This window comes from Salvelinus namaycush, chromosome 18 (genome assembly GCF_016432855.1).
Source record: "Salvelinus namaycush isolate Seneca chromosome 18, SaNama_1.0, whole genome shotgun sequence".
In the NCBI taxonomy this organism is placed as follows: Eukaryota; Metazoa; Chordata; class Actinopteri; order Salmoniformes; family Salmonidae; genus Salvelinus; species Salvelinus namaycush.
Genome location: NC_052324.1, coordinates 29,576,599 through 29,601,966, shown reverse-complemented (window position 1 = coordinate 29,601,966; position 25,368 = coordinate 29,576,599).

The window sequence follows — 25,368 nt, the reverse complement described above, 5'->3', positions numbered from 1 at the left end:
TCGCAATTCAATTATGTGTCACAGAGTCAGTCGGTCAATCCAGTAGAAAAATGTAATTTCTGAGCGAGAGTGGCGGCTCCCTGTGACCCTACCGTGATCCCTCCTGGTCAGCCAGGTCTCCCCCACTGGGTCACTGACCCCTGGGTGTCACCGCTCCCTTCACCTCCCTTCACCTGGGTCACTCATAAGTGGAACAGTTAGGTTAGGACCAGCCGCCCCATTGAATGCCATTCATAGAGCCAGGTCAATAAATCTGGCCAGAGAAAGGGGGTCTGACCGCTGCCCCTGTTAATCTTACAGACCCCTCTCCTCAGGTGATTCATAGCTTCAGGCATGAAGGTTAATTGCAGGCTGACTGAGAAAGAAAGAAAGAGCACCTGTGTGAGTGAGGTTAGTGAGTGTATCCATTGATACGTGTGTGTGTGTGTGTGTGTGTGTGTGTGTGTGTGTGTGTGTGTGTGTGTGTGTGTGTGTGTGTGTGTCAGGTCATACACTCTTAGAAAAAAAGGTGCTATCTCAAACCTAAAAGGGTCCTTCGGCTGTCCCCATAGGAGAACCCTTTTTAGAACCCTTTTTGGTACTAGGTAGAACCCTTTTATTTCCAGGTCATGTGGAATCCTTTGTGGAAACAGTTGTACATGGAACCCAAAAGGGTTCTACCCAGTGGTGTAAAGTAAGTCAGTAAGTAGTTGTTTTGGGTATCTGTACTTTACTAAAAAATATATTTTGGACAACTTTATCTAATCTGTCTATCTGTCTGTGTCTGTCTGCATCTGTCTGTCTGTCTGTCTGTCTGTCTGTCTGTCTGTCTGTCTGTCTGTCTGTCTGTCTGTCTGTCTGTCTGTCTGTCTGTCTGTCTGTCTGTCTGTCTGTCTGTCTGTCGGTCTGTCTGTCTGTCGGTCTGTCTGTCGGTCTGTCTGTCTGTGACTGTGTGTGTGTGTCTGTCTGTTTGTGTGTGTGTGTCTGTCAATATGACTCTGTTTGTGTGTGTGTGTGTGTGTGTGTGTGTGTGTGTGTGTCTGTCTGTCTGTCTGTCTGTCTGTCTGTCTGTCTGTCTGTCTGTCTGTCTGTCTGTCTGTCTGTCTGTCTGTCTGTCTGTCTGTCTGTCTGTGAACGTGTGCCTGTGCCTGTCTGTTTGTGTCCATCTTTGTGTCTGCCTGTGTCTGTCTGTCTATCTGTCTGTCTGTCTGTATATGTGTGTGTGAATGTCTGTCTGTGTCTGTCTTTATCTGTCTGTCTGTCTGTCTGTCTGTCTGTCTGTCTGTCTGTCTGTCTGTCTGTCTGTCTGTCTGTCTGTCTGTCTGTCCGCCTGTCCGTGTCTGTCCGTCTGTCTGTGTATATCTGCGTCTGTGTATGTCTGCGTCTGTGTCTGTCTGCGTCTGTCTGCGTATGTGTCTGTCTCTCTGTCTGTGTCTGTCTATCTGTGTCTGTTTTTCTGTGTCTGTTTGTCAGTCTGTCTGTTTATCTGTGTCGGTGTCTGTCTGTCTGTATGTCTGCCTATCTGTATGTCTGTGTCAGTGTCCGTATGTCCGTCTGTCCGTATGTCTGTGTCTGTCTGTCTGTCTGTCTGTCTGTCTGTCTGTCTGTCTGTCTGTCTGTCTGTCTGTCTGTGTCTGACTGTCTATGTATGGTTGTCTGCGTCTGTCTGTGCCTGCCTGTCTCTGTCTGTCTGTCTGTCTGTGTTTGTGTGTCTGTCTGTCTGTGTCTGCGTGTCCGTATGTGTATGTCTGTCTGTCTGTCTGTGTCTGTCTGCCTGTCTGTTTGTGTCTGTCTGTCTGTCTGTCTGTCTGTCTGTCTGTCTGTCTGTCTGTCTGTCTGTCTGTCTGTCTGTCTGTGACTGTGTGTGTGTCTGTCTGTCTGTCTGTCTGTTTGTGTGTGTGTGTGTCTGCCAATATGACTCTGTTTGTCTGTGTGTGTGTGTGTGTGTGTGTGTGTGTGTGTGTGTGTGTGTGTGTGTGTGTGTGTGTGTGTGTGTGTGTGTGTGTGTGTGTGTGTCTGTCTGTCTGTCTGTGAACGTGTGCCTGTGCCTGTCTGTTTGTGTCCATCTTTGTGTCTGCCTGTGTCTGTCTGTCTATCTGTCTGTCTGTATATGTGTGTGTGAATGTCTGTCTGTGTCGGTCTTTATCTGTCTGTGTCTGTCTGTCTGTCTGTGTCTGTCTGTGTATAGCTGTGTCTGTCTGTCTGTCTGTCTGTCTATCTGTCTGTCTATGTCTATGTATATGTCTGTCTGTCTGTCTATCTGTCTGTCTATGTCTATGTATATGTCTGTATGTCTGTGTCTGTCTGTGTCTGTCTGTGTCTGTGTTTCTGTCTGTTTGTGTTTGTCTGTCTGTTTCTGTCTATCTGTCTGTCTTTGTGTCTGTCTGTCTGTCTGTCTGTCTTGATCTGTGTGTCTGTGTATGTGTGCCTGTCTGTATGTCTGTCTGTCTTTGTGTCGGTGTGTCTGTCTTCCTTTCTGTCTGTCTCTCTGTCTGTCTAAGTGTGTCTGTCTGTCCTACTGTCCTACTGTCCTACTGTCCTACTGTCTGTCTGTCTGTCTGTCTGTCTGTCTGTCTGTCTGTCTGTCTGTCTGTCTGTCTGTCTGTCTGTCTGTCTGTCTGTCTGTCTGTCTGTATCTGTCTGTCTATGTCTATGTCTATGTATATGTCTGTCTGTCTGTGTATGTCTGTGTCTGTCTGTGTCTGTGTTTCTGTCTGTTTGTGTTTGTCTGTCTGTTTCTGTCTATCTGTCTGTCTTTGTGTCTGTCTGTCTGTCTGTCTTGATCTGTGTGTCTGTGTATTTGTGCCTGTCTGTATGTCTGTCTGTCTTTGTGTCGGTGTGTCTGTCTTCCTTTCTGTCTGTCTCTCTGTCTGTCTAAGTGTGTCTGTCTGTCCTACTGTCCTACTGTCCTACTGTCCTACTGTCTGTCTGTCTGTCTGTCTGTCTGTCTGTCTGTCTGTCTGTCTGTCTGTCTGTCTGTCTGTCCTACTGTCTGTCTGTCTGTCTGTCTGTCTGTCTGTCTGTCGGTCTGTCTGTCGGTCTGTCTGTCTGTGACTGTGTGTGTGTGTCTGTCTGTTTGTGTGTGTGTGTCTGTCAATATGACTCTGTTTGTGTGTGTGTGTGTCTGTCTGTCTGTCTGTCTGTCTGTCTGTCTGTCTGTCTGTCTGTCTGTCTGTCTGTCTGTCTGTCTGTCTGTCTGTCTGTCTGTGAACGTGTGCCTGTGCCTGTGCCTGTCTGTTTGTGTCCATCTTTGTGTCTGCCTGTGTCTGTCTGTCTATCTGTCTGTCTGTATATGTGTGTGTGAATGTCTGTCTGTGTCTGTCTGTCTGTCTGTCTGTCTGTCTGTCTGTCTGTCTGTCTGTCTGTCTGTCTGTCTGTCTGTCTGTCTGTCTGTCCGCCTGTCCGTGTCTGTCCGTCTGTCTGTGTATATCTGCGTCTGTGTATGTCTGCGTCTGTGTCTGTCTGCGTCTGTCTGCGTATGTGTCTGTCTCTCTGTCTGTGTCTGTCTATCTGTGTCTGTTTTTCTGTGTCTGTTTGTCAGTCTGTCTGTTTATCTGTGTCGGTGTCTGTCTGTCTGTATGTCTGCCTATCTGTATGTCTGTGTCAGTGTCCGTATGTCCGTCTGTCCGTATGTCTGTGTCTATGTCTGTCTGTCTGTCTGTCTGTCTGTCTGTCTGTCTGTCTGTCTGTCTGTGTCTGACTGTCTATGTATGGTTGTCTGCGTCTGTCTGTGCCTGCCTGTCTCTGTCTGTCTGTCTGTCTGTGTTTGTGTGTCTGTCTGTCTGTGTCTGCGTGTCCGTATGTGTATGTCTGTCTGTCTGTCTGTGTCTGTCTGCCTGTCTGTTTGTGTCTGTCTGTCTGTCTGTCTGTCTGTCTGTCTGTCTGTCTGTCTGTCTGTCTGTCTGTCTGTCTGTCGGCCTGTCTGTCTGTCGGTCTGTCTGTCGGTCTGTCTGTCTGTGACTGTGTGTGTGTGTCTGTCTGTTTGTGTGTGTGTGTCTGTCAATATGACTCTGTTTGTGTGTGTGTGTGTGTGTGTGTGTGTGTGTGTGTGTGTCTGTCTGTCTGTCTGTCTGTCTGTCTGTCTGTCTGTCTGTCTGTCTGTCTGTCTGTCTGTCTGTCTGTCTGTCTGTCTGTCTGTGAACGTGTGCCTGTGCCTGTCTGTTTGTGTCCATCTTTGTGTCTGCCTGTGTCTGTCTGTCTATCTGTCTGTCTGTATATGTGTGTGTGAATGTCTGTCTGTGTCTGTCTGTCTGTCTGTCTGTCTGTCTGTCTGTCTGTCTGTCTGTCTGTCTGTCTGTCTGTCCGCCTGTCCGTGTCTGTCCGTCTGTCTGTGTATATCTGCGTCTGTGTATGTCTGCGTCTGTGTCTGTCTGCGTCTGTCTGCGTATGTGTCTGTCTCTCTGTCTGTGTCTGTCTATCTGTGTCTGTTTTTCTGTGTCTGTTTGTCAGTCTGTCTGTTTATCTGTGTCGGTGTCTGTCTGTCTGTATGTCTGCCTATCTGTATGTCTGTGTCAGTGTCCGTATGTCCGTCTGTCCGTATGTCTGTGTCTGTCTGTCTGTCTGTCTGTCTGTCTGTCTGTCTGTCTGTCTGTCTGTCTGTCTGTCTGTCTGTGTCTGACTGTCTATGTATGGTTGTCTGCGTCTGTCTGTGCCTGCCTGTCTCTGTCTGTCTGTCTGTCTGTGTTTGTGTGTCTGTCTGTCTGTGTCTGCGTGTCCGTATGTGTGTGTCTGTCTGCCTGTCTGTCTGTCTGTGTCTGTCTGCCTGTCTGTCTGTTTGTGTCTGTCTGTCTGTCTGTCTGTCTGTCTGTCTGTCTGTCTGTCTGTCTGTCTGTCTGTCTGTCTGTCTGTCTGTCTGTCTGTCTGTCTGTCTGTCTGTCTGTCTGTCTGTCTGTCTGTGACTGTGTGTGTGTCTGTCTGTCTGTCTGTTTGTGTGTGTGTGTGTCTGCCAATATGACTCTGTTTGTCTGTGTGTGTGTGTGTGTGTGTGTGTGTGTGTGTGTGTGTGTGTGTGTGTGTGTGTGTGTGTGTGTGTGTGTGTGTGTGTGTGTGTCTGTCTGTCTGTCTGTGAACGTGTGCCTGTGCCTGTCTGTTTGTGTCCATCTTTGTGTCTGACTGTGTCTGTCTGTCTATCTGTCTGTCTGTATATGTGTGTGTGAATGTCTGTCTGTGTCGGTCTTTATCTGTCTGTGTCTGTCTGTCTGTCTGTCTGTCTGTCTGTCTGTGTCTGTCTGTGTATAGCTGTGTCTGTCTGTCTGTCTGTCTGTCTATCTGTCTGTCTATGTCTATGTATATGTCTGTATGTCTGTGTCTGTCTGTGTCTGTCTGTGTCTGTGTTTCTGTCTGTTTGTGTTTGTCTGTCTGTTTCTGTCTATCTGTCTGTCTTTGTGTCTGTCTGTCTGTCTGTCTGTCTTGATCTGTGTGTCTGTGTATGTGTGCCTGTCTGTATGTCTGTCTGTCTTTGTGTCGGTGTGTCTGTCTTCCTTTCTGTCTGTCTCTCTGTCTGTCTAAGTGTGTCTGTCTGTCCTACTGTCCTACTGTCCTACTGTCCTACTGTCTGTCTGTCTGTCTGTCTGTCTGTCTGTCTGTCTGTCTGTCTGTCTGTCTGTCTGTCTGTCTGTCTGTCTGTATCTGTCTGTCTATGTCTATGTATATGTCTGTCTGTCTGTGTATGTCTGTGTCTGTCTGTGTCTGTGTTTCTGTCTGTTTGTGTTTGTCTGTCTGTTTCTGTCTATCTGTCTGTCTTTGTGTCTGTCTGTCTGTCTGTCTTGATCTGTGTGTCTGTGTATTTGTGCCTGTCTGTATGTCTGTCTGTCTTTGTGTCGGTGTGTCTGTCTTCCTTTCTGTCTGTCTCTCTGTCTGTCTAAGTGTGTCTGTCTGTCCTACTGTCCTACTGTCTGTCTGTCTGTCTGTCTGTCTGTCTGTCTGTCTGTCTGTCTGTCTGTCTGTCTGTCTGTCTGTCTGTCCTACTGTCTGTCTGTCTGTCTGTCTGTCTGTCTGTCTGTCTGTCTGTCTGTCTGTCGGTCTGTCTGTCTGTCGGTCTGTCTGTCGGTCTGTCTGTCTGTGACTGTGTGTGTGTGTCTGTCTGTTTGTGTGTGTGTGTCTGTCAATATGACTCTGTTTGTGTGTGTGTGTGTGTGTGTGTGTGTGTGTGTGTGTCTGTCTGTCTGTCTGTCTGTCTGTCTGTCTGTCTGTCTGTCTGTCTGTCTGTCTGTCTGTCTGTGAACGTGTGCCTGTGCCTGTCTGTTTGTGTCCATCTTTGTGTCTGCCTGTGTCTGTCTGTCTATCTGTCTGTCTGTATATGTGTGTGTGAATGTCTGTCTGTGTCTGTCTGTCTGTCTGTCTGTCTGTCTGTCTGTCTGTCTGTCTGTCTGTCTGTCTGTCTGTCTGTCTGTCTGTCCGCCTGTCCGTGTCTGTCCGTCTGTCTGTGTATATCTGCGTCTGTGTATGTCTGCGTCTGTGTCTGTCTGCGTCTGTCTGCGTATGTGTCTGTCTCTCTGTCTGTGTCTGTCTATCTGTGTCTGTTTTTCTGTGTCTGTTTGTCAGTCTGTCTGTTTATCTGTGTCGGTGTCTGTCTGTCTGTATGTCTGCCTATCTGTATGTCTGTGTCAGTGTCCGTATGTCCGTCTGTCCGTATGTCTGTGTCTATGTCTGTCTGTCTGTCTGTCTGTCTGTCTGTCTGTCTGTCTGTCTGTCTGTCTGTCTGTCTGTCTGTCTGTCTGTCTGTCTGTCTGTGTCTGACTGTCTATGTATGGTTGTCTGCGTCTGTCTGTGCCTGCCTGTCTCTGTCTGTCTGTCTGTCTGTGTTTGTGTGTCTGTCTGTCTGTGTCTGCGTGTCCGTATGTGTATGTCTGTCTGTCTGTCTGTGTCTGTCTGCCTGTCTGTTTGTGTCTGTCTGTCTGTCTGTCTGTCTGTCTGTCTGTCTGTCTGTCTGTCTGTCTGTCTGTCTGTCTGTCTGTCTGTCTGTCTGTCTGTGACTGTGTGTGTGTCTGTCTGTCTGTCTGTTTGTGTGTGTGTGTGTCTGCCAATATGACTCTGTTTGTCTGTGTGTGTGTGTGTGTGTGTGTGTGTGTGTGTGTGTGTGTGTGTGTGTGTGTGTGTCTGTCTGTCTGTCTGTCTGTCTGTCTGTCTGTCTGTCTGTCTGTCTGTCTGTGAACGTGTGCCTGTGCCTGTCTGTTTGTGTCCATCTTTGTGTCTGCCTGTGTCTGTCTGTCTATCTGTCTGTCTGTATATGTGTGTGTGAATGTCTGTCTGTGTCGGTCTTTATCTGTCTGTGTCTGTCTGTCTGTCTGTCTGTCTGTCTGTCTGTCTGTCTGTCTGTCTGTGTCTGTCTGTGTATAGCTGTGTCTGTCTGTCTGTCTGTCTGTCTATCTGTCTGTCTATGTCTATGTATATGTCTGTATGTCTGTGTCTGTCTGTGTCTGTCTGTGTCTGTGTTTCTGTCTGTTTGTGTTTGTCTGTCTGTTTCTGTCTATCTGTCTGTCTTTGTGTCTGTCTGTCTGTCTGTCTGTCTGTCTTGATCTGTGTGTCTGTGTATGTGTGCCTGTCTGTATGTCTGTCTGTCTTTGTGTCGGTGTGTCTGTCTTCCTTTCTGTCTGTCTCTCTGTCTGTCTAAGTGTGTCTGTCTGTCCTACTGTCCTACTGTCCTACTGTCCTACTGTCTGTCTGTCTGTCTGTCTGTCTGTCTGTCTGTCTGTCTGTCTGTCTGTATCTGTCTGTCTATGTCTATGTATATGTCTGTCTGTCTGTGTATGTCTGTGTCTGTCTGTGTCTGTGTTTCTGTCTGTTTGTGTTTGTCTGTCTGTTTCTGTCTATCTGTCTGTCTTTGTGTCTGTCTGTCTGTCTGTCTTGATTTGTGTGTCTGTGTATTTGTGCCTGTCTGTATGTCTGTCTGTCTTTGTGTCGGTGTGTCTGTCTTCCTTTCTGTCTGTCTCTCTGTCTGTCTAAGTGTGTCTGTCTGTCCTACTGTCCTACTGTCCTACTGTCTGTCTGTCTGTCTGTCTGTCTGTCTGTCTGTCTGTCTGTCTGTCTGTCTGTCTGTCTGTCTGTCTGTCTGTCTGTCTGTCTGTCTGTCTGTCTGTCTGTCTGTCTGTGTCTGTGTGTGTGTTTGTGTGTGTGTGTGTGTGTGTGTGTGTGTGTGTGTGTGTGTGTGTGTCTGTCTGTCTGTCTGTCTGTCTGTCTGTCTGTCTGTCTGTCTGTCTGTCTGTCTTGGTCTGTGTGCCTGTGCCTGTGTGTCTGTCTGGGTGTGTCTGTCTGGGTGTGTCTGTCTGTGTCTGTCTGTCTGTCTGTGTGTCTGTCTGTGTGTGTCTGTGTATGCCTGTATGTCTTTATATGTGTGTCTGTTTGTCTGTCTCTGTCTATGTCTGTCTATGTCTGTCTGTGTCTGTTTGTGTCTGTGTTTCTGTCTGTTTGTGTCTGTCTGTCTGTTTCTGTGTATCTGTCTGTCTTTTTGTCTGTCTGTCTGTCTGTCTTGATCTGTGTGGCTGTGTCTGTATGTCTGTCTTTGTGTCTGTGTCTGTGTGTCTGTGTGTCTTTCTGCCTTTCAGTCTGTCTCTCTGTCTAAGTGTAGCTGTCTGTGTCTGGGTGTCTGTCTGTGTCTGTCTGTCTGTGTCTGTGTGTCTGTGTCTGACTCTGTCGGTCTGCCTGTGTCTGTATCTGTCTGTGTATGTCTGTGTCTGTCTGTGTCTGTCTGTGTCTGTCTGTCGGTGTGTCTCTCTCTCTTTCTCTCTCGTGAAGTAGATAATAAACAAAAGTGAAATAAACAATCCCGCCCTCCCTCCCTCCCTCACCTCCTCCCTCCCTCCCTCACCCCCTCCCTCACCCCCTCCTTCTGTTTCTCTGTGTGTGGGAACAGCCACGGGTTAGAGGTTAATTAAAACCTCTTTAGGATTAGGGGTGGAGTTTACACTTTTGGGGAAAATCGTTCAAAATTTAAACGGCCTCGTACTCAATTCTTGCTCGTACAATATGCATATTATTATTAATATTGGATAGAAAACACTCTCTAGTTTCTGAAACCGTTCTAATTATTTCTCTAAGTGAAACAGAACTCTTTTTACAGCCCACTTCCTATCCGGAAGTGAGATTTCCAAAAGCGAGGTCTCTCTTCAAGAGCTTGTCTATAAAAGGGCATGTCACTTATGACTGTAGAAACACGTCATACACCTTCCCCTGGGTGTCATGCGGAAGTGAGAGCAGAAATGGCTTGATTATCTTGTTCTGGGATTGAATACAACATCTTGGAGTGAGAGGTACGCCATTATTTTTTTTTGGAAGGCGCGAAGTTGGACCTGGAATCGCCTCCTGGAAAACCGTCGTTATAAGTGAATATGATCTCCGGCTTCGATTTTTTTTGATACATGTCACAATATCATCCTAAAGTATGTTTTTTCAATATAGTTTAATTATATTATTGAAATTTATTCGGGACTTTAGACGTGATGCGTTGGAGGAATTTTTTCAAGAAGGAGAGGTTAGCGCCGCATGGCCAGTGCGCATGCTATTTCAAGAGGGAAATAGTTTGTTCTGGATCCAAACAAAGACAGTTCTGAACAAAGGACCCCTTGTACAACATTCTGATGGAAGATCAACAAAGATAAGGACCCAATTTGGGATGCTATTTCATATATCTGTCGAACTGTGCTATCGCTACGTTTGCCTTGAATCAATGCTGTTTTGTGATAGCTATTGTAGTAAGCTAATATAACGATATATTGTGTTTTCGCTGTAAAACACTTCAAAAATCGGAAATATTGGCTATATTCACAAGATCTTTGTCTTTCATTTGCTATCCACCATATATTTTTCTGAAATGTTTTATGATGTGTAATTAGGTAGTTGACGTTGGTGTCTGTATTTACTCTGGCTACTCCCGTGCTATTTCTGACTGTAGCTATGATGGTAGCTATGATGGTAGCAGTAATGTAAAACTGATTTATAGCTCAAATATGCACATTTTTTGAACAAAACATAGATTTATTGTGTAACATGTTATAGGACTGTCATCTGAGGGAGTTGTTTCTAGGTTAGTTAGGTTGGTTCTAGGTTAGTTAGGTTGGCTTTGTGCATGCTACCTGCATGCTACCGGTGCTGTGAAAAATGTCTGTCTGTCTTTTGTATTTGGTGGTGAGCTAACATAAATATACGTGGTGTTTTCGCTGTAAAACATTTTAAAAATCGGAAATATTGGCTATATTCACAAGATCTTTGTCTTTCATTTGCTATCCACCATATATTTTTCTGAAATGTTTTATGATGTGTAATTAGGTAGTTGACGTTGGTGTCTGTATTTACTCTGGCTACTCCCGTGCTATTTCTGACTGTAGCTATGATGGTAGCTATGATGGTAGCAGTAATGTAAAACTGATTTATAGCTCAAATATGCACATTTTTTGAACAAAACATAGATTTATTGTGTAACATGTTATAGGACTGTCATCTGAGGGAGTTGTTTCTAGGTTAGTTAGGTTGGTTCTAGGTTAGTTAGGTTGGCTTTGTGCATGCTACCTGCATGCTACCGGTGCTGTGAAAAATGTCTGTCCTCTTTTGTATTTGGTGGGGAGCTAACATAAATATACGTGGTGTTTTTGCTGTAATACATTTAAAAAATCGGACATGTTGACTGAATTCACAAGATGTGTATCTTTCATTTGCTGTATTGGACTTGTTAATGTGTGAAAGTGAAATATTTCTCAAAAATATTTTTTGAATTTCGCGCTCTGCCTTTTCAGTGGAATGTGGGAGGAGTTCCGCTAGCGGAACACCCATCCTAAACAGGTTTTAACTAAGGAAAGGTGCTTTTCCTACTATTATCACCAGTACATTAGGGTCAGGGCTTCTTCGCGTCCCCTCCCTCCTCTCAGGTGAAACCTAGTCATGTGTCCAGTGGCCTCCTAACTGTTACTGTCATCACCCTCTCTAATGTAGACCCCTAGCCGTGCTAAATGAGCCAAGCTTTCAGCACAGTATCAGGCCACGCCACGGAGACAGAGCCGCCCCCCTTTCAACTCACACACACCTGTGTGTCCCACAACATCACAGGCCATTTCCCCTCTCCAAGCACAAATGGCCCCAAAACAAAGTCAAACAGTAGGTAGCTATACCAGTGGTTCGGCAGTGGGGTTTCCGTTTGGGAACCACTGGTATACCTACCTACCTACAATTTAGAAATTGGGTAGTGCATCATACATTTTCCTCTTGTCATGTCAGTCATTTTTTCCCCAGATCAACGAGCCCATGTCAGCTAACATTTTTTATCTAGTATTTTTAACCAATAGATTCAATAAGCTATAAGCATGGCAATAAGTATAGAATTGCAAGAAAATTTGCTTTAACAACGCTAAATGTTCTCTGCACGCATGACAAAATGTGTAGAATTGCAAGAAAATTTGCTTTAACAACGCAAAATGTTCTCTGCACCGCATGACAAAATGTGTAGAATTGCAGGAAATAAGCTTTAAACCTGAAAAATGTTCTCTCCAGCAACAAAAGGAGTGTGAACAGTTTGTGTCATGAACAGTTGTGCCTATAGAAATGGACGTGGCACACACACAGGCAGGGGGTGTTCCCCAATGCTGGAAGGGGTTGAGTGAAAAAGTTTGGGAACCCCTAGGCTATAGTATCTGCTGCCGGGTCATGTTTTAAAAAAGCGCTCTTTAGTATGGTGTGGCAAGAGGGGAGATGGAAAAAAGACACACACACACACACACACACACACACACACACACACACACACACACACACACACACACACACACACACACACACACACACACACACACACACACACACACACACACACACACACACACACACACACACACACACACACACACACACACACACCACCCACTGCCTCTTCTCCAAAAAACTTTCAGGGAATGTAGTTTGATCCTACAGCTGTAACTAATAGCCATAGTATAGACAATACTATTCCAAAAACACAAGCAACCCACCAGACTTATCCCTGAGAAATTCCAACACTTTCAAATATTTAAAGCCATGGTAATCACATACGCAGCAGGTGAATGGTCAAGTCAAAGTATCTAAAGATAGATGTGTGGAGCCTTAGTTAACTTATCCCAGGACAATATTCAGCACGAGAGAGGAGAGGAAATGAATGATAAACAAAGAAGACCTTGGCAGGGCTGGAATAATTATATGCCACTCTATCCAGTCTACATAAATAAACCCAGCTCGCACAGAACGCTTACAGTTATGGTTCAATTCATTTTTCAGTGCCGGCCGGCCATGTTTCGAAACATGTTTATGGCAGAAGGCGTGTTTTACATTTTACATTAAATATTTTGTTTAGTTTGGCCGGGCCCAGACCAAGAACCAGTGACTCAGGGTAGACACATTCACAGTGTGACATTAACAATCCATCATGGACCCGGATACTAACTGGAAATCACAGGGCTTACTTAACACATTATTCTTCATCTCCAGGGCTATCAGATGGGTGGTAATCAAACAATCACCACCAGCAGATCCTTAAAGGGCCTCGTATCTAGAGGCCTGATCGGAGCTCCATCACGGTTACCTGTTTTCACATTCTACTTTGCAGGGTCTATGTCTGTCCTTACACACACACTTAACACACACATTCAACACACACATGTCCATGCACACAAACACACACACACATTCACCTTTTCTACTCTGCAAGGTCGGTGTCTGTCCTGACAAGCTGTCGGCCCCTGATCAGATAGCGGCCCATCTCGTTCCCCCTCACAGCCCTGAGCAAACACACAGAGATCCTGGTCTGACCACACACACACACACACACACACACACACACACACACACACACACACACACACACACACACACACACACACACACACACACACACACACACACACACACACATTAGCCAGAGGGTCCAGATCAACATAAACACGGACCGGTACACTTTTAAAGCAGGGCTCATTGGGAGCTGGCTGCGCTCGGCTGGGCGGTGGGTTGGGTGGTCGGGCAGTGCAGACGTGGAGGTTATGGTGATGTAGAAAAGGGGCAGAGGCCTAGGGTTTGGCCTGTTGGCTGTCTGCACCCAGAACCCAGCCACGGTTGGACTGAAGGACAGGTCTGTCTGAGTTAGTTGGGTTTACACAAGCACAAAGACACAGTGTGTGTGCTTCTCTGTGCTTTAGTGCAGAGTAAGGATTAAGAGTTTGAGGTGAGGTCATTTCCATGTAAAGGACCCATGAGCACCAACATGTGAAGTTCATTCTTCTACATTTGCACACACTGTACTTAGATTTTTCTATTTTTCTTTTCTATTGTGTTATTGACTGTACGTTTGTTTGTGTGCAACTCTGTGTTGTTGTTTTTGTCACACTGCTTTGCTTTATCTTGGCCAGGTCGCAGTTGTAAATGAGAACTTGTTCTCAACTGGCCTACCTGTTAAATAAATGTCACGCCCTGGCCTTAGTATTCTTTGTTTTCTTTATGTTTTTTAGTTAGGTCAGGGTGTGACATGGGGAATGTATGTGTTTTGTAGTGTCTAGGGGTGTTGTATGTGTATGGGGCAGAGTAGAGTGTAGTTGTCTAGTTATGTCTATGGCTGCCTAGATTGGTTCTCAATCAGAGACAGCTGTCATTCATTGTCTCTGATTGGGAGCCATATTTAAGGCAGCCATAGGCAGTAGGCTTTTGTGGGTAGTTGTCTATGTTGTACGTTTGTAGCTTGTTATTGCACTTACGTCTTTAGCTTCACGATCGTTTGTTGGTTTGTTTCGTTTTGTAATAGTGTTCGTTGCGTGTTTTTTTCCCTCTTCTAAATAAAGAGATGTATTTTGCACACGCTGCGCCTTGGTCCACTCTCTCTCACGAAGACGATCGTGACAGAACTACCCACCAACCATGGATCAAGCAGCGTGAGAGGAACCAACAACAGCGGCAAAGAAACCAGGACTCGTGGACATGGGAGGATGTTTTGGACGGCAAGGGTTGCTACACATGGGAGGAGATCCGAGCTGGAAGAGATCGCCTCCCATGGGAACAGCTGGAGGCGATTAGGAGAGCAGAGGCAACCGGAGAGAGGAACCGGAGTTATGAGGGTACGCGACTAGCAAGGAAGCCTGTGAGTAAACCCCAAAAATGTCTTGGGGGGGGCTTAAAGGGAGAGTGGTGAAGTCAGGTAGGAGACCTGCGCCTACTCCCTGTACTTACCGTGGAGAGCGAGAGTACGGGCAGACACCGTGTTACGCAGTAGAGCCCATGGTGTCTCCTGTACGCGTGCATAGCCCGGTTCGGTACATTCCAGCTCCACGTATCGGCCGGGCTAGATTGAGCGTTGAGCCGGATGTCATGAAGCCGGCCCAACGCATCTGGCCACCAGTGCGTCTCCTCGGGCCGGCTTACATGGCACCAGCCTTACGCATGGTGTCCCCGGTTCGCCTACATAGCCCGGTGCGGGTTATTCCACCTCCCCGCACTGGTCGGGCGACGCGGAGCATACAACCAGGTAAGGTTGGGCAGGCTCAGTGCTCAAGGGAGCCAGTACGCCTGCACGGTCCGGTATTTCCGGCGCCAATGCCCCGCTCCAGCCCAGTACCACCAGTGCCTACACCACGCACCAGGCTTCCAGTGCGTCTCCAGAGCCCTGTTCCTCCTCCACGCACTAGCCCTATGGTGCGTGTCTCCAGCCCAGTACCACCAGTGCCTATACCACGCACCAGGCCTATAGTACGCTTTGAGAGTCCAGTGTGCCCTGTTGTTGTTCCCCGCACTAGCCTGAAGGTGCGTGTCTTTAGCCCGGTACCTCCAGTTCCGGCACCACGCATCAGGCCTACAGTGCGTCTCAGCCGGCCAGAGTCTGCCGTCTGCCCAACGGCGCCTGAACTGCCCGTCTGCCCAACGCCGCCTGAACTGCCCGTCTGCCCAACGCCGCCTGAACTGCCCGTCTGCCCAACGCCGCATGAACTGCCCGTCTGTACTGAGCCTTCAAAGCCGCCCGTCTGCCATGAGCCTGCAAAGCCGCCCGTCTGCCATGAGCCTTCAGAGCCGCCCGTCTGCCATGAGCCGCTAGAGCCTTCCACCAGACAGGAGCCGCTAGAGCCTTCCGCCAGACAGGAGCCGCTAGAGCCTTCCGCCAGACAGGAGCCGCTAGAGCCTTCCGCCAGACAGGAGCCGCTAGAGCCTTCCGCCAGACAGGAGCAGCCAGAGCCTTCCGCCAGACAGGATCAGCCAGAGCCTTCCGCCAGACAGGATCAGCCAGAGCCTTCCGCCAGACAGGATCAGCCAGAGCCTTCCGCCAGCCATGACCAGCCAGAGCCGTCAGCGAGCCATGACCAGCCAGAGCCGTCAGCGAGCCATGACCAGCCAGAGCCGTCAGCGAGCCATGACCAGCCAGAGCCGTCAGCGAGCCATGACCAGCCAGAGCCGTCAGCCAGCCATGACCAGCCAGAGCCGTCAGCCAGCCATGACCAGCCAGAGCCGTCAGCCAGCCATGACCAGCCAGAGCCGTCAGCCAGCCATGAGCCGTCATCCAGCCAGGATCCGCCAGAGCCAGCCAGCCAGGATCCGCTAGAGCCAGCCAGCCAGGATCCGCCAGAGCCAGCCAGCTAGGATCCGCCAGAGCCAGCCAGCCAGGATCCGCCAGAGCCAGCCAGCCAGGATCCGCCAGGATCCGCCAGCCAGCCAGGATCCGCCAGCCAGCCAGGATCCGCCAGCCAGCCAGGATCCGCCAGAGCCAGCCAGCCAGGATCCGCCAGCCAGTCCGGTGCTGCCCCTCAGTCCGGAGCTGCCCCTCAGTCCGGTGTTGCCCTTCATTCCGGTGCTGCCCCTTAGTCCGGTGCTGCCCCTTAGTCCGGTGGGGTTAATTTGGAGGGTGGCCATTTGGAGGAGGCTACCAAAGCGGGTATTGACAATGGTGGAGTGGGGGCCACGTCCCGCACCCGAGCCGCCGCCATGATGGGGCCCACCCCGGACCCTCCCCTTTCTATTTCAGGTTGTGCGGTCGGAGTCCGCACCTTTGGGGGGGGGGGGGTACTGTCACGCCCTGGCCTTAGTATTCTTTGTTTTCTTTATGTTTTTTAGTTAGGTCAGGGTGTGACATGGGGAATGTATGTGTTTTGTAGTGTCTAGGGGTGTTGTATGTGTATGGGGCAGAGTAGAGTGTAGTTGTCTAGTTATGTCTATGGCTGCCTAGATTGGTTCTCAATCAGAGACAGCTGTCATTCATTGTCTCTGATTGGGAGCCATATTTAAGGCAGCCATAGGCAGTAGGCTTTTGTGGGTAGCTGTCTATGTTGTACGTTTGTAGCTTGTTATTGCACTTACGTCTTTAGCTTCACGATCGTTTGTTGGTTTGTTTCGTTTTGTAATAGTGTTCGTTGCGTGTTTTTTCCCTCTTCTAAATAAAGAGATGTATTTTGCACACGCTGCGCCTTGGTCCACTCTCTCTCACGAAGACGATCGTGACAATAAAGGTGAAAAACAAACAACAACAAAAAAATAGGTGCATGTCAAAGTTTGTGTCAAATGAAAGCTAAGGGTCTATATTTCTGAGAAAGCAAGGCATATTTCCAATTAGGAATAAGGAAAGGGGAAAACATCTACCAGAAAAAGTCTTAAACGGTGTTAGAAATACATCATAACACAATAATGTTGAAGTTAAGCCCCCTGCCAACTAATATCAACACTTATATTTAGTTTAGGAAGCATTTTTCTGCCTTATAGAAGTTTAAGAAACATTGCCTTGTGCCTTGAAATTCCATTACCAAAATATATTTTCAAAATTTTCTCCTTCAGGAAGAGGGAGGATAATGAAAGTTCACAGACATAACAAGTAAAGGTAGACCTATAAATGAGTTACAGTTTTTTTACTGATATAAACCCTTTTTCAGAACCCTGTCTTTCAAAGATAATTCGTAAAAATCGAAATAACTTCACAGATCTTCATTGTGAAGGGTTTAAACATGGTTTCCCATGGTTGTTCAATGAACCATAAACAATTAATGAACATGCACCTGTGGAACAGTCATAAAGACACTAACAACTTACAGAGGGAAGGCAATTAAGGTCACAGTTATGAAAACGTAGGACACTAAAGAGGCCTTTCTACTGACTCTGAAAAACACCAAAAGAAAGATGCCCAGGGTCCCTGCTCATCTGCGTGATCGTGCCTTAGGCATGCTGCAAGGAGGCATGAGGACTGCAGATGTGGCCAGGGCAATAAATTGCAATGTCCGTACTGTGAGACGCCTAAGACAGCACTACAGGGAGACAGGACGGACGGCTGATCGTCCTCGCAGTGGCAGACCACATGTAAGAACACCTGCACAGGATCGTTACATCCAAACATCACACCTGCGGGACAGGTACAGGATGGCAACAACAACTGCCCGAGTTAAACCAGGAACGCACAATTCCTCCATCAGCGCTCACACTGTCCGCAATAGGCTGAGACAGGCTGGACTGAGGGCTTGTAGGCCTGTTGTAAGGCAGGTCCTCACCAGACATCACCGGCAACAACGTCGCCTTTGGGCACAAACCCACTGTCGCTGGACCAGACAGGACTGGTAAAAAGTGCTTTTCACTGACAAGTCGTGGTTTTGTCTCACCAGGGGTAATGGTCGGATTTGCATTTATCGTCGAAGGAATGAGCGTTACACCGAGGCCTATACTCTGGAGCGGGATCGATTTGGAGGTGGAGGGTCCGTCATGGTCTGGGGCAATGTGTGACAGCATCATCGGACTGAGCTTGTTGTCATTGCAGGCAATCTCAATGCAGTGCGTTACAGGGAAGACATCCTCCTCCCTCATGTGGTACCCTTCCTGCAGGCTCATCCTGACATGACCCTCCAGCATGACAATGCCACCAGCCATACTGCTCATTCTGTGTGTGATTTCCTGCAAGACAAGAAAGTCAGTGTTCTGCCATGGCCAGCGAGGAGCCCGGATCTCAATCCCATTGAGCACGTCTGGGACCTGTTGGATCTGAGCGTGAGGGCTAGGGCCATTCCCCCCAGAAATCTCCGGAACCTTGCAGGTGCCTTGGTGGAAGAGTGGGGTAACATCTCACAGCAAGAACTGGCAAATCTGGTGCAGTCCATGAGGAGGAGATGCACTGCAGTATTTAATGCAGCTGGTGGCCACGCCAGATACGGACTGTTACCCCCCCTTTGTTCAGGGACACATTATTCCATTTCTGTTAGTCACATGTCTGTGGAACATGTTCCGTTTATGTCTCAGTTGTTGAATCTTGTTATGTTCATACAAATATTTACACATGTTAAGTTTGCTGAAAATAAACGCAGTTGACAGTGAGAGGACGTTTCTTTTTTTTGCTGAGTTTATTACCAACCATGCTACACATTTCCACAACTCTACATCACAGAAGGGAGTGAGGTGGAGTGGAGTGCCTTACACCTTTTCCACATTACTGTCCATGTCCATGAGGGGGAGTAAGAGCCCTACGATTCACTCTCTCCGTTTGTCTTCATTACCAGCAGCCTCTTATCTTCACCAGTTAACCATTCTTCTCTCATGGCTCATCAGGCCACACATTGTGTGTGACCGAAACCTTATTCCCTATACTGTGCACTACGTTTGACCAGTAGTGGCATATATAGGGAATATGATGCCAGTGGGCCCTGGTCAAAAGTAGTGCACTACAGGATGCAATTTTAGACAACCATGGCCTGTGAAGAGTATGGCGTGCGTCCCAGTCCCATATTCTCTTCCCAGGCTATATATAATATCATCAACCATCTCTGATAGCAGGTAGGTATAGAAAATAAATAGGTGTCCTGGCCTGCTGGCAAACCTGTGTTTGAGTGACATGGGCAGCCTGTCTCGTTGTTGAGATTCCAGAGGGGCTGCTCAGTCCACTTTAAATGCCCCCTTATAACTGGGGAAAACAGACAGATATTTGTTAATGAATCCACATGCTTCGGTAACTCAAGCCCCCCTCCCAGCCCCCCTCCCAGCCCCCCTGGCCACCCCACCCTACCCTGCCAGGGCCCAGGTCCTCCAGGACTCAGAGGTCAGAGGTCAAAGGCAGAGGTCACTAGGATTTAAGCTGCCTGGCCCTGGTAGACAGAGGTTATCAAGGTCCTAATGGAGTTGGTTAAATAATTCAATTAAACAGCAGTGTTACTGTGGGGATTCTCTCAGGTACGCTGGGGAATGAGCTGTTAGGGGAAAACAATGTGTCAGGCTGAATGTAACTGGTTGATCTCTAAAACAAGATCACATTTAGAGAATGTACAAAATGGTATGTGGGTCATCCTAATAAATCTACAGCAATTGTATCTGTTTTTCATTTGTTGGATGATGGTGAAATAAAAATAAAAATAGCTATTCCGTTCCATCTTACCCAAAGATAAAAGGCTTCAAACAGATATAGGTTTCAACCATACGGTGCAGTACTACATAACATAACATACAAACTTTGACTTTGGTACCGTCACATACAGTACATACTGGATATTACATGTAATGTGAGACTCAAAGAAACCTGCCTTTGATTTCATGTCTATAATTAAACACACTGTTATGCTATTAGAGCCATTTCAATCAGTTAAGTAAGCAGCAGAAAGGGACAACAAATCTTGTAGGGCACACGAAAGCACCGCTGTGTCGCCAATCAGAGGAGAAGTGTACAGTACAGGAAAGGCCTCTTGATTGAGGATAAACCTCAGTACATGAAAGGCTAGTTTGCCCTGTGTGTGTGTGTGTCTTTGCTGAGAGAACTATCAAATCCCTGTGCCACCAGCAAGACTGGCCTGCATCCCAAATGGCACCGTATATATATGGTGCACTACTGTTGACCAGGGCCCTTGACGTACAGTAGTTCATCACATAGGGAATAGGGTGCCATTTGTGTGGCAACCTGGATATCAAACAATGTTTCATTTGAGTGAAAATAAAATGTCCCTGCGGTTTCCAGAAGTATTTCCTCACCACGCTTCAGACTCTGACACAGCAACCCAAACAGTCGCGCGCGTGGAGCCCAGCCATGACTTTAATCTTTTGATCAATGAGCCAAATAAATCCATGTTCTCTGCTGCTAGACATTATGGTAAAGAATAATAGGAAACGGCCCCGAGCGCAGTGTGTAAGGTCACTCCTCACAGTCCCCAGACCAGTGTGTAAGGTCACTCCTCCCAGCTCACAGACCAGTGTGTAAGGTCACTCTTCACAGCCCCCAGACCAGTGTGTAAGGTCACTCCTTACAGCCCCCAGACCAGTGTGTACGGGCACTCCTCACAGCTCACAGACCAGTGTGTAAGGTCACTCCTCACAGCCCCCAGACCAGTGTGTAAGGTCACTCCTCACAGCTCACAGACCCGTGTGTAAGGTCACTCCTCACAGCCCCCAGACCAGTGTGTAAGGTCACTCCTCACAGCTCATAGACCAGTGTGTAAGGTCAATCCTCACAGCTCACAGACCAGTGTGTAAGGTCACTACTCACAGCTCAACGACCAGTGTGTAAGGTCACTCCTCACAGGCCCCAGACCAGTGTGTAAGGTCACTCCTCACAGCTCACAGACCAGTGTGTAAGGTCACTCCTCACAGCTCACAGACCAGTGTGTAAGGTTACTCCTCACAGCTCACAGACCAGTGTGTAAGGTCACTCCTCACACCTCACAGACCAGTGTGTAAGGTCACTCCTCACAGCCCCCAGACCAGTGTGTAAGGTCACTCCTCATAGCCCCCAGACCAGTGTGTAAGGTCACTCCTCACAGCCCCCAGACCAGTGTGTAAGGTCACTCCTCACAGCCCCCAGACCAGTGTGTACGGTCACTCCTCACAGCTCACAGACCCGTGTGTAAGGTCACTCCTCACAGCTCACAGACCCGTGTGTAAGGTCACTCCTCACAGCCCCCAGACCAGTGTGTAAGGTCACTCCTCACAGCCCCCAGACCAGTGTGTAAGGTCACTCCTCACAGCCCCCAGACCAGTGTTTAAGGTTACTCCTCACAGCCCCCAGACCAGGGTGTAAGGTCACTCCTCACAGGCCCCAGACCAGTGGGTAAGGTCACTCCTCACAGCCCCCAGACCAGTGTGTAAGGTCACTCCTCACAGCCCCCAGACCAGTGTGTACGGTCACTCCTCACAGCTCACAGACCAGTGTGTAAGGTCACTCCTCACAGCCCCCAGACCAGTGTGTAAGGTCACTCCTCACAGCCCCCAGACCAGTGTGTAAGGTCACTCCTCACAGCCCCCAGACCAGTGTTTAAGGTTACTCCTCACAGCCCCCAGACCAGGGTGTAAGGTCACTCCTCACAGCTCACAGACCAGTGTGTAAGGTCACTCCTCACAGCTCACAGACCAGTGTGTAAGGTCACTCCTCACAGCCCCCAGACCAGTGTGTAAGGTCACTCCTCACATCCCCCAGACCAGTGTGTAAGGTCGCTCCTCACAGCCCCCAGACCAGTGTGTAAGGTCACTCCTCACAGCTCACAGACCCGTGTGTAAGGTCACTCCTCACAGCCCCCAGACCAGTGTGTAAGGTCACTCCTCACAGCTCACAGACCAGTGTGTAAGGTCAATCCTCACAGCTCACAGACCAGTGTGTAAGGTCACTACTCACAGCTCAACGACCAGTGTGTAAGGCCACTCCTCACAGCTCACAGACCAGTGTGTAAGGTCACTCCTCACACCTCACAGACCAGTGTGTAAGGTCACTCCTCACAGCCCCCAGACCAGTGTGTAAGGTCACTCCTCACAGCTCACAGACCAGTGTGTAAGGTCACTCCTCACAGCCCCCAGACCAGTGTGTAAGGTCACTCCTCACAGCTCACAGACCAGTGTGTAAGGTCACTCCTCAACCCTCACAGACCAGTGTGTAAGGTCACTCCTCACAGCCCCCAGACCAGTGTGTAAGGTCACTCCTCACAGGCCCCAGACCAGTGGGTAAGGTCACTCCTCACAGCCCCCAGACCAGTGTGTAAGGTCACTCCTCACAGCCCCCAGACCAGTGTGTACGGTCACTCCTCACAGCTCACAGACCAGTGTGTAAGGTCACTCCTCACAGCCCCCAGACCAGTGTGTAAGGTCACTCCTCACAGCCCCCAGACCAGTGTGTAAGGTCACTCCTCACAGCCCCCAGACCAGTGTTTAAGGTTACTCCTCACAGCCCCCAGACCAGGGTGTAAGGTCACTCCTCACAGCTCACAGACCAGTGTGTAAGGTCACTCCTCACAGCCCCCAGACCAGTGTGTAAGGTCACTCCTCACATCCCCCAGACCAGTGTGTAAGGTCGCTCCTCACATCCCCCAGAGCAGTGTGTAAGGTCACTCCTCAGAGCTCACAGACCAGTGTGTAAGTTCACTCCTCACAGCTCACAGACCAGTGTGTAAGGTCACTCCTCACAGGCCCCGGACCAGTGGGTAAGGTCACTCCTCACAGCCCCCAGACCAGTGTGTAAGGTCACTCCTCACAGCTCACAGACCAGTGTGTAAGGTCACTCCTCACAGGCCCCAGACCAGTGTGTAAGGTCACTCCTCACAGCTCACAGACCAGTGTGTAAGGTCACTCTTCACAGCCCCCAGACCAGTGTGTAAGGTCACTCCTCACAGCCCCCAGACCAGTGTGTAAGGTCACTCCTCACAGCTCACAGACCCGTGTGTAAGGTCACTCCTCACAGCCCCCAGACCAGTGTGTAAGGTCACTCCTCACAGCTCACAGACCAGTGTGTAAGGTCAATCCTCACAGCTCACAGACCAGTGTGTAAGGTCACTACTCACAGCTCAACGACCAGTGTGTAAGGTCACTCCTCACAGCTCACAGACCAGTGTGTAAGGTCACTCCTCACACCTCACAGACCAGTGTGTAAGGTCACTCCTCACAGCCCCCAGACCAGTGTGTAAGGTCACTCCTCACAGCTCACAGACCAGTGTGTAAGGTCACTCCTCACAGCTCACAGACCAGTGTGTAAGGTCACTCCTCACAGCTCACAGACCAGTGTGTAAGGTCACTCCTCAACCCTCACAGACCAGTGTGTAAGGTCACTCCTCACAGCCCCCAGACCAGTGTGTAAGGTCACTCCTCACAGCTCACAGACCAGTGTGTGTGAGCGTATGTACAGTATGTGTGTGCATTCATCTGTGCATGCATGATACACACACTCCACACATAATATGTCAATGGGAACCCCCCTCACATCCTCAACAGGCAACACACCAAGACACTACACTTACAAATGTAAATACTTCAATTGAATATGTGCCTGTTGACCAATAGCGTATAGATTCCACTATTAAGTCTACGTAAGCAATATGTAAGCATTAGAGTTATGTTGTCTTGTGGTGTAGAAGATAAGCCACAGCTCTGACAGTAGAATTATGTTGTCTTGTGGTGTAGAAGATAAGCCACAGCTCTGACAGTAGAATTATGTTGTCTTGTGGTGTAGAAGGTAAGCCACAGCTCTGACAGTAGAGTTATGTTGTCTTGTGGTGCGGAAGGTAAGCCACAGCTCTGACAGTAGAATTATGTTGTCTTGTGGTGTAGAAGATAAGCCACAGCTCTGACAGTAGAATTATGTTGTCTTGTGGTGCGGAAGGTAAGCCACAGCTCTGACAGTAGAGTTATGTTGTCTTGTGGTGCGGAAGGTAAGCCACAGCTCTGACAGTAGAATTATGTTGTCTTGTGGTGTAGAAGGTAAGCCACAGCTCTGACAGTAGAGTTAAGTTGTCTTGTGGTGTAGAAGGTAAGCCACAGCTCTGACAGTAGAGTTATGTTGTCTTGTGGTGCGGAAGGTAAGCCACAGCTCTGACAGTAGAGTTATGTTGTCTTGTGGTGTAGAAGGTAAGCCACAGCTCTGACAGTAGAGTTATGTTGTCTTGTGGTATAGAAGGTAAGCCACAGCTCTGACAGTAGAGTTATGTTGTCTTGTGGTATAGAAGACAAGCCACAGCTCTGACAGTAGAGTTATGTTGTCTTGTGGTGCGGAAGGTAAGCCACAGCTCTGACAGTAGAGTTATGTTGTCTTGTGGTGTAGAAGGTAAGCCACAGCTCTGACAGTAGAGTTATGTTGTCTTGTGGTGTAGAAGGTAAGCCACAGCTCTGACAGTAGAGTTATGTTGTCTTGTGGTATAGAAGACAAGCCACAGCTCTGACAGTAGAGTTATGTTGTCTTGTGGTATAGAAGATAAGCCACAGCTCTGACAGTAGAGTTATGTTGTCTTGTGGTGTAGAAGGTAAGCCACAGCTCTGACAGTAGAGTTATGTTGTCTTGTGGTATAGAAGGTAAGCCACAGCTCTGACAGTAGAGTTATGTTGTCTTGTGGTGTAGAAGGTAAGCCACAGCTCTGACAGTAGAGTTATGTTGTCTTGTGGTGTAGAAGGTAAGCCACAGCTCTGACAGTAGAGTTATGTTGTCTTGTGGTGTAGAAGGTAAGCCACAGCTCTGACAGTAGAGTTATGTTGTCTTGTGGTGTAGAAGGTAAGCCACAGCTCTGACAGTAGAGTTATGTTGTCTTGTGGTGTAGAAGATAAGCCACAGCTCTGACAGTAGAGTTATGTTGTCTTGTGGTGTAGAAGGTAAGCCACAGCTCTGACAGTAGAGTTATGTTGTCTTGTGGTGTAGAAGGTAAGCCACAGCTCTGACAGTAGAGTTATGTTGTCTTGTGGTGCGGAAGGTAAGCCACAGCTCTGACAGTAGAGTTATGTTGTCTTGTGGTGCGGAAGGTAAGCCACAGCTCTGACAGTAGAGTTATGTTGTCTTGTGGTGTAGAAGGTAAGCCACAGCTCTGACAGTAGAGTTATGTTGTCTTGTGGTATAGAAGATAAGCCACAGCTCTGACAGTAGAATTATGTTGTCTTGTGGTGCGGAAGGTAAGCCACAGCTCTGACAGTAGAGTTATGTTGTCTTGTGGTGTAGAAGGTAAGCCACAGCTCTGACAGTAGAGTTATGTTTTCTTGTGGTACAGAAGGTAAGCCACAGCTCTGACAGTAGAATTATGTTGTCTTGTGGTGCGGAAGGTAAGCCACAGCTCTGACAGTAGAGTTATGTTGTCTTGTGGTGTAGAAGGTAAGCCACAGCTCTGACAGTAGAGTTATGTTTTCTTGTGGTACAGAAGGTAAGCCACAGCTCTGACAGTAGAATTATGTTGTCTTGTGGTGCGGAAGGTAAGCCACAGCTCTGACAGTAGAGTTATGTTGTCTTGTGTGGTATAAGGTAGCCACAGATCTGACAGTAGAGTTATGGTGTCTTGTGGTGCGGAAGGTAAGCCACAGCTCTGACAGTAGAGTTATGTTGTTTGTGGTGTAGAAGGTAAGCCACAGCTCTGACAGTAGAGTTATGTTGTCTTGTGGTGCGGAAGGTAAGCCACAGCTCTGACAGTAGAGTTATGTTGTCTTGTGGTGCGGAAGGTAAGCACGCACAGCTCTGACAGTAGAATTATGTTGTCTTGTGGTATAGAAGGTAAGCCACAGCTC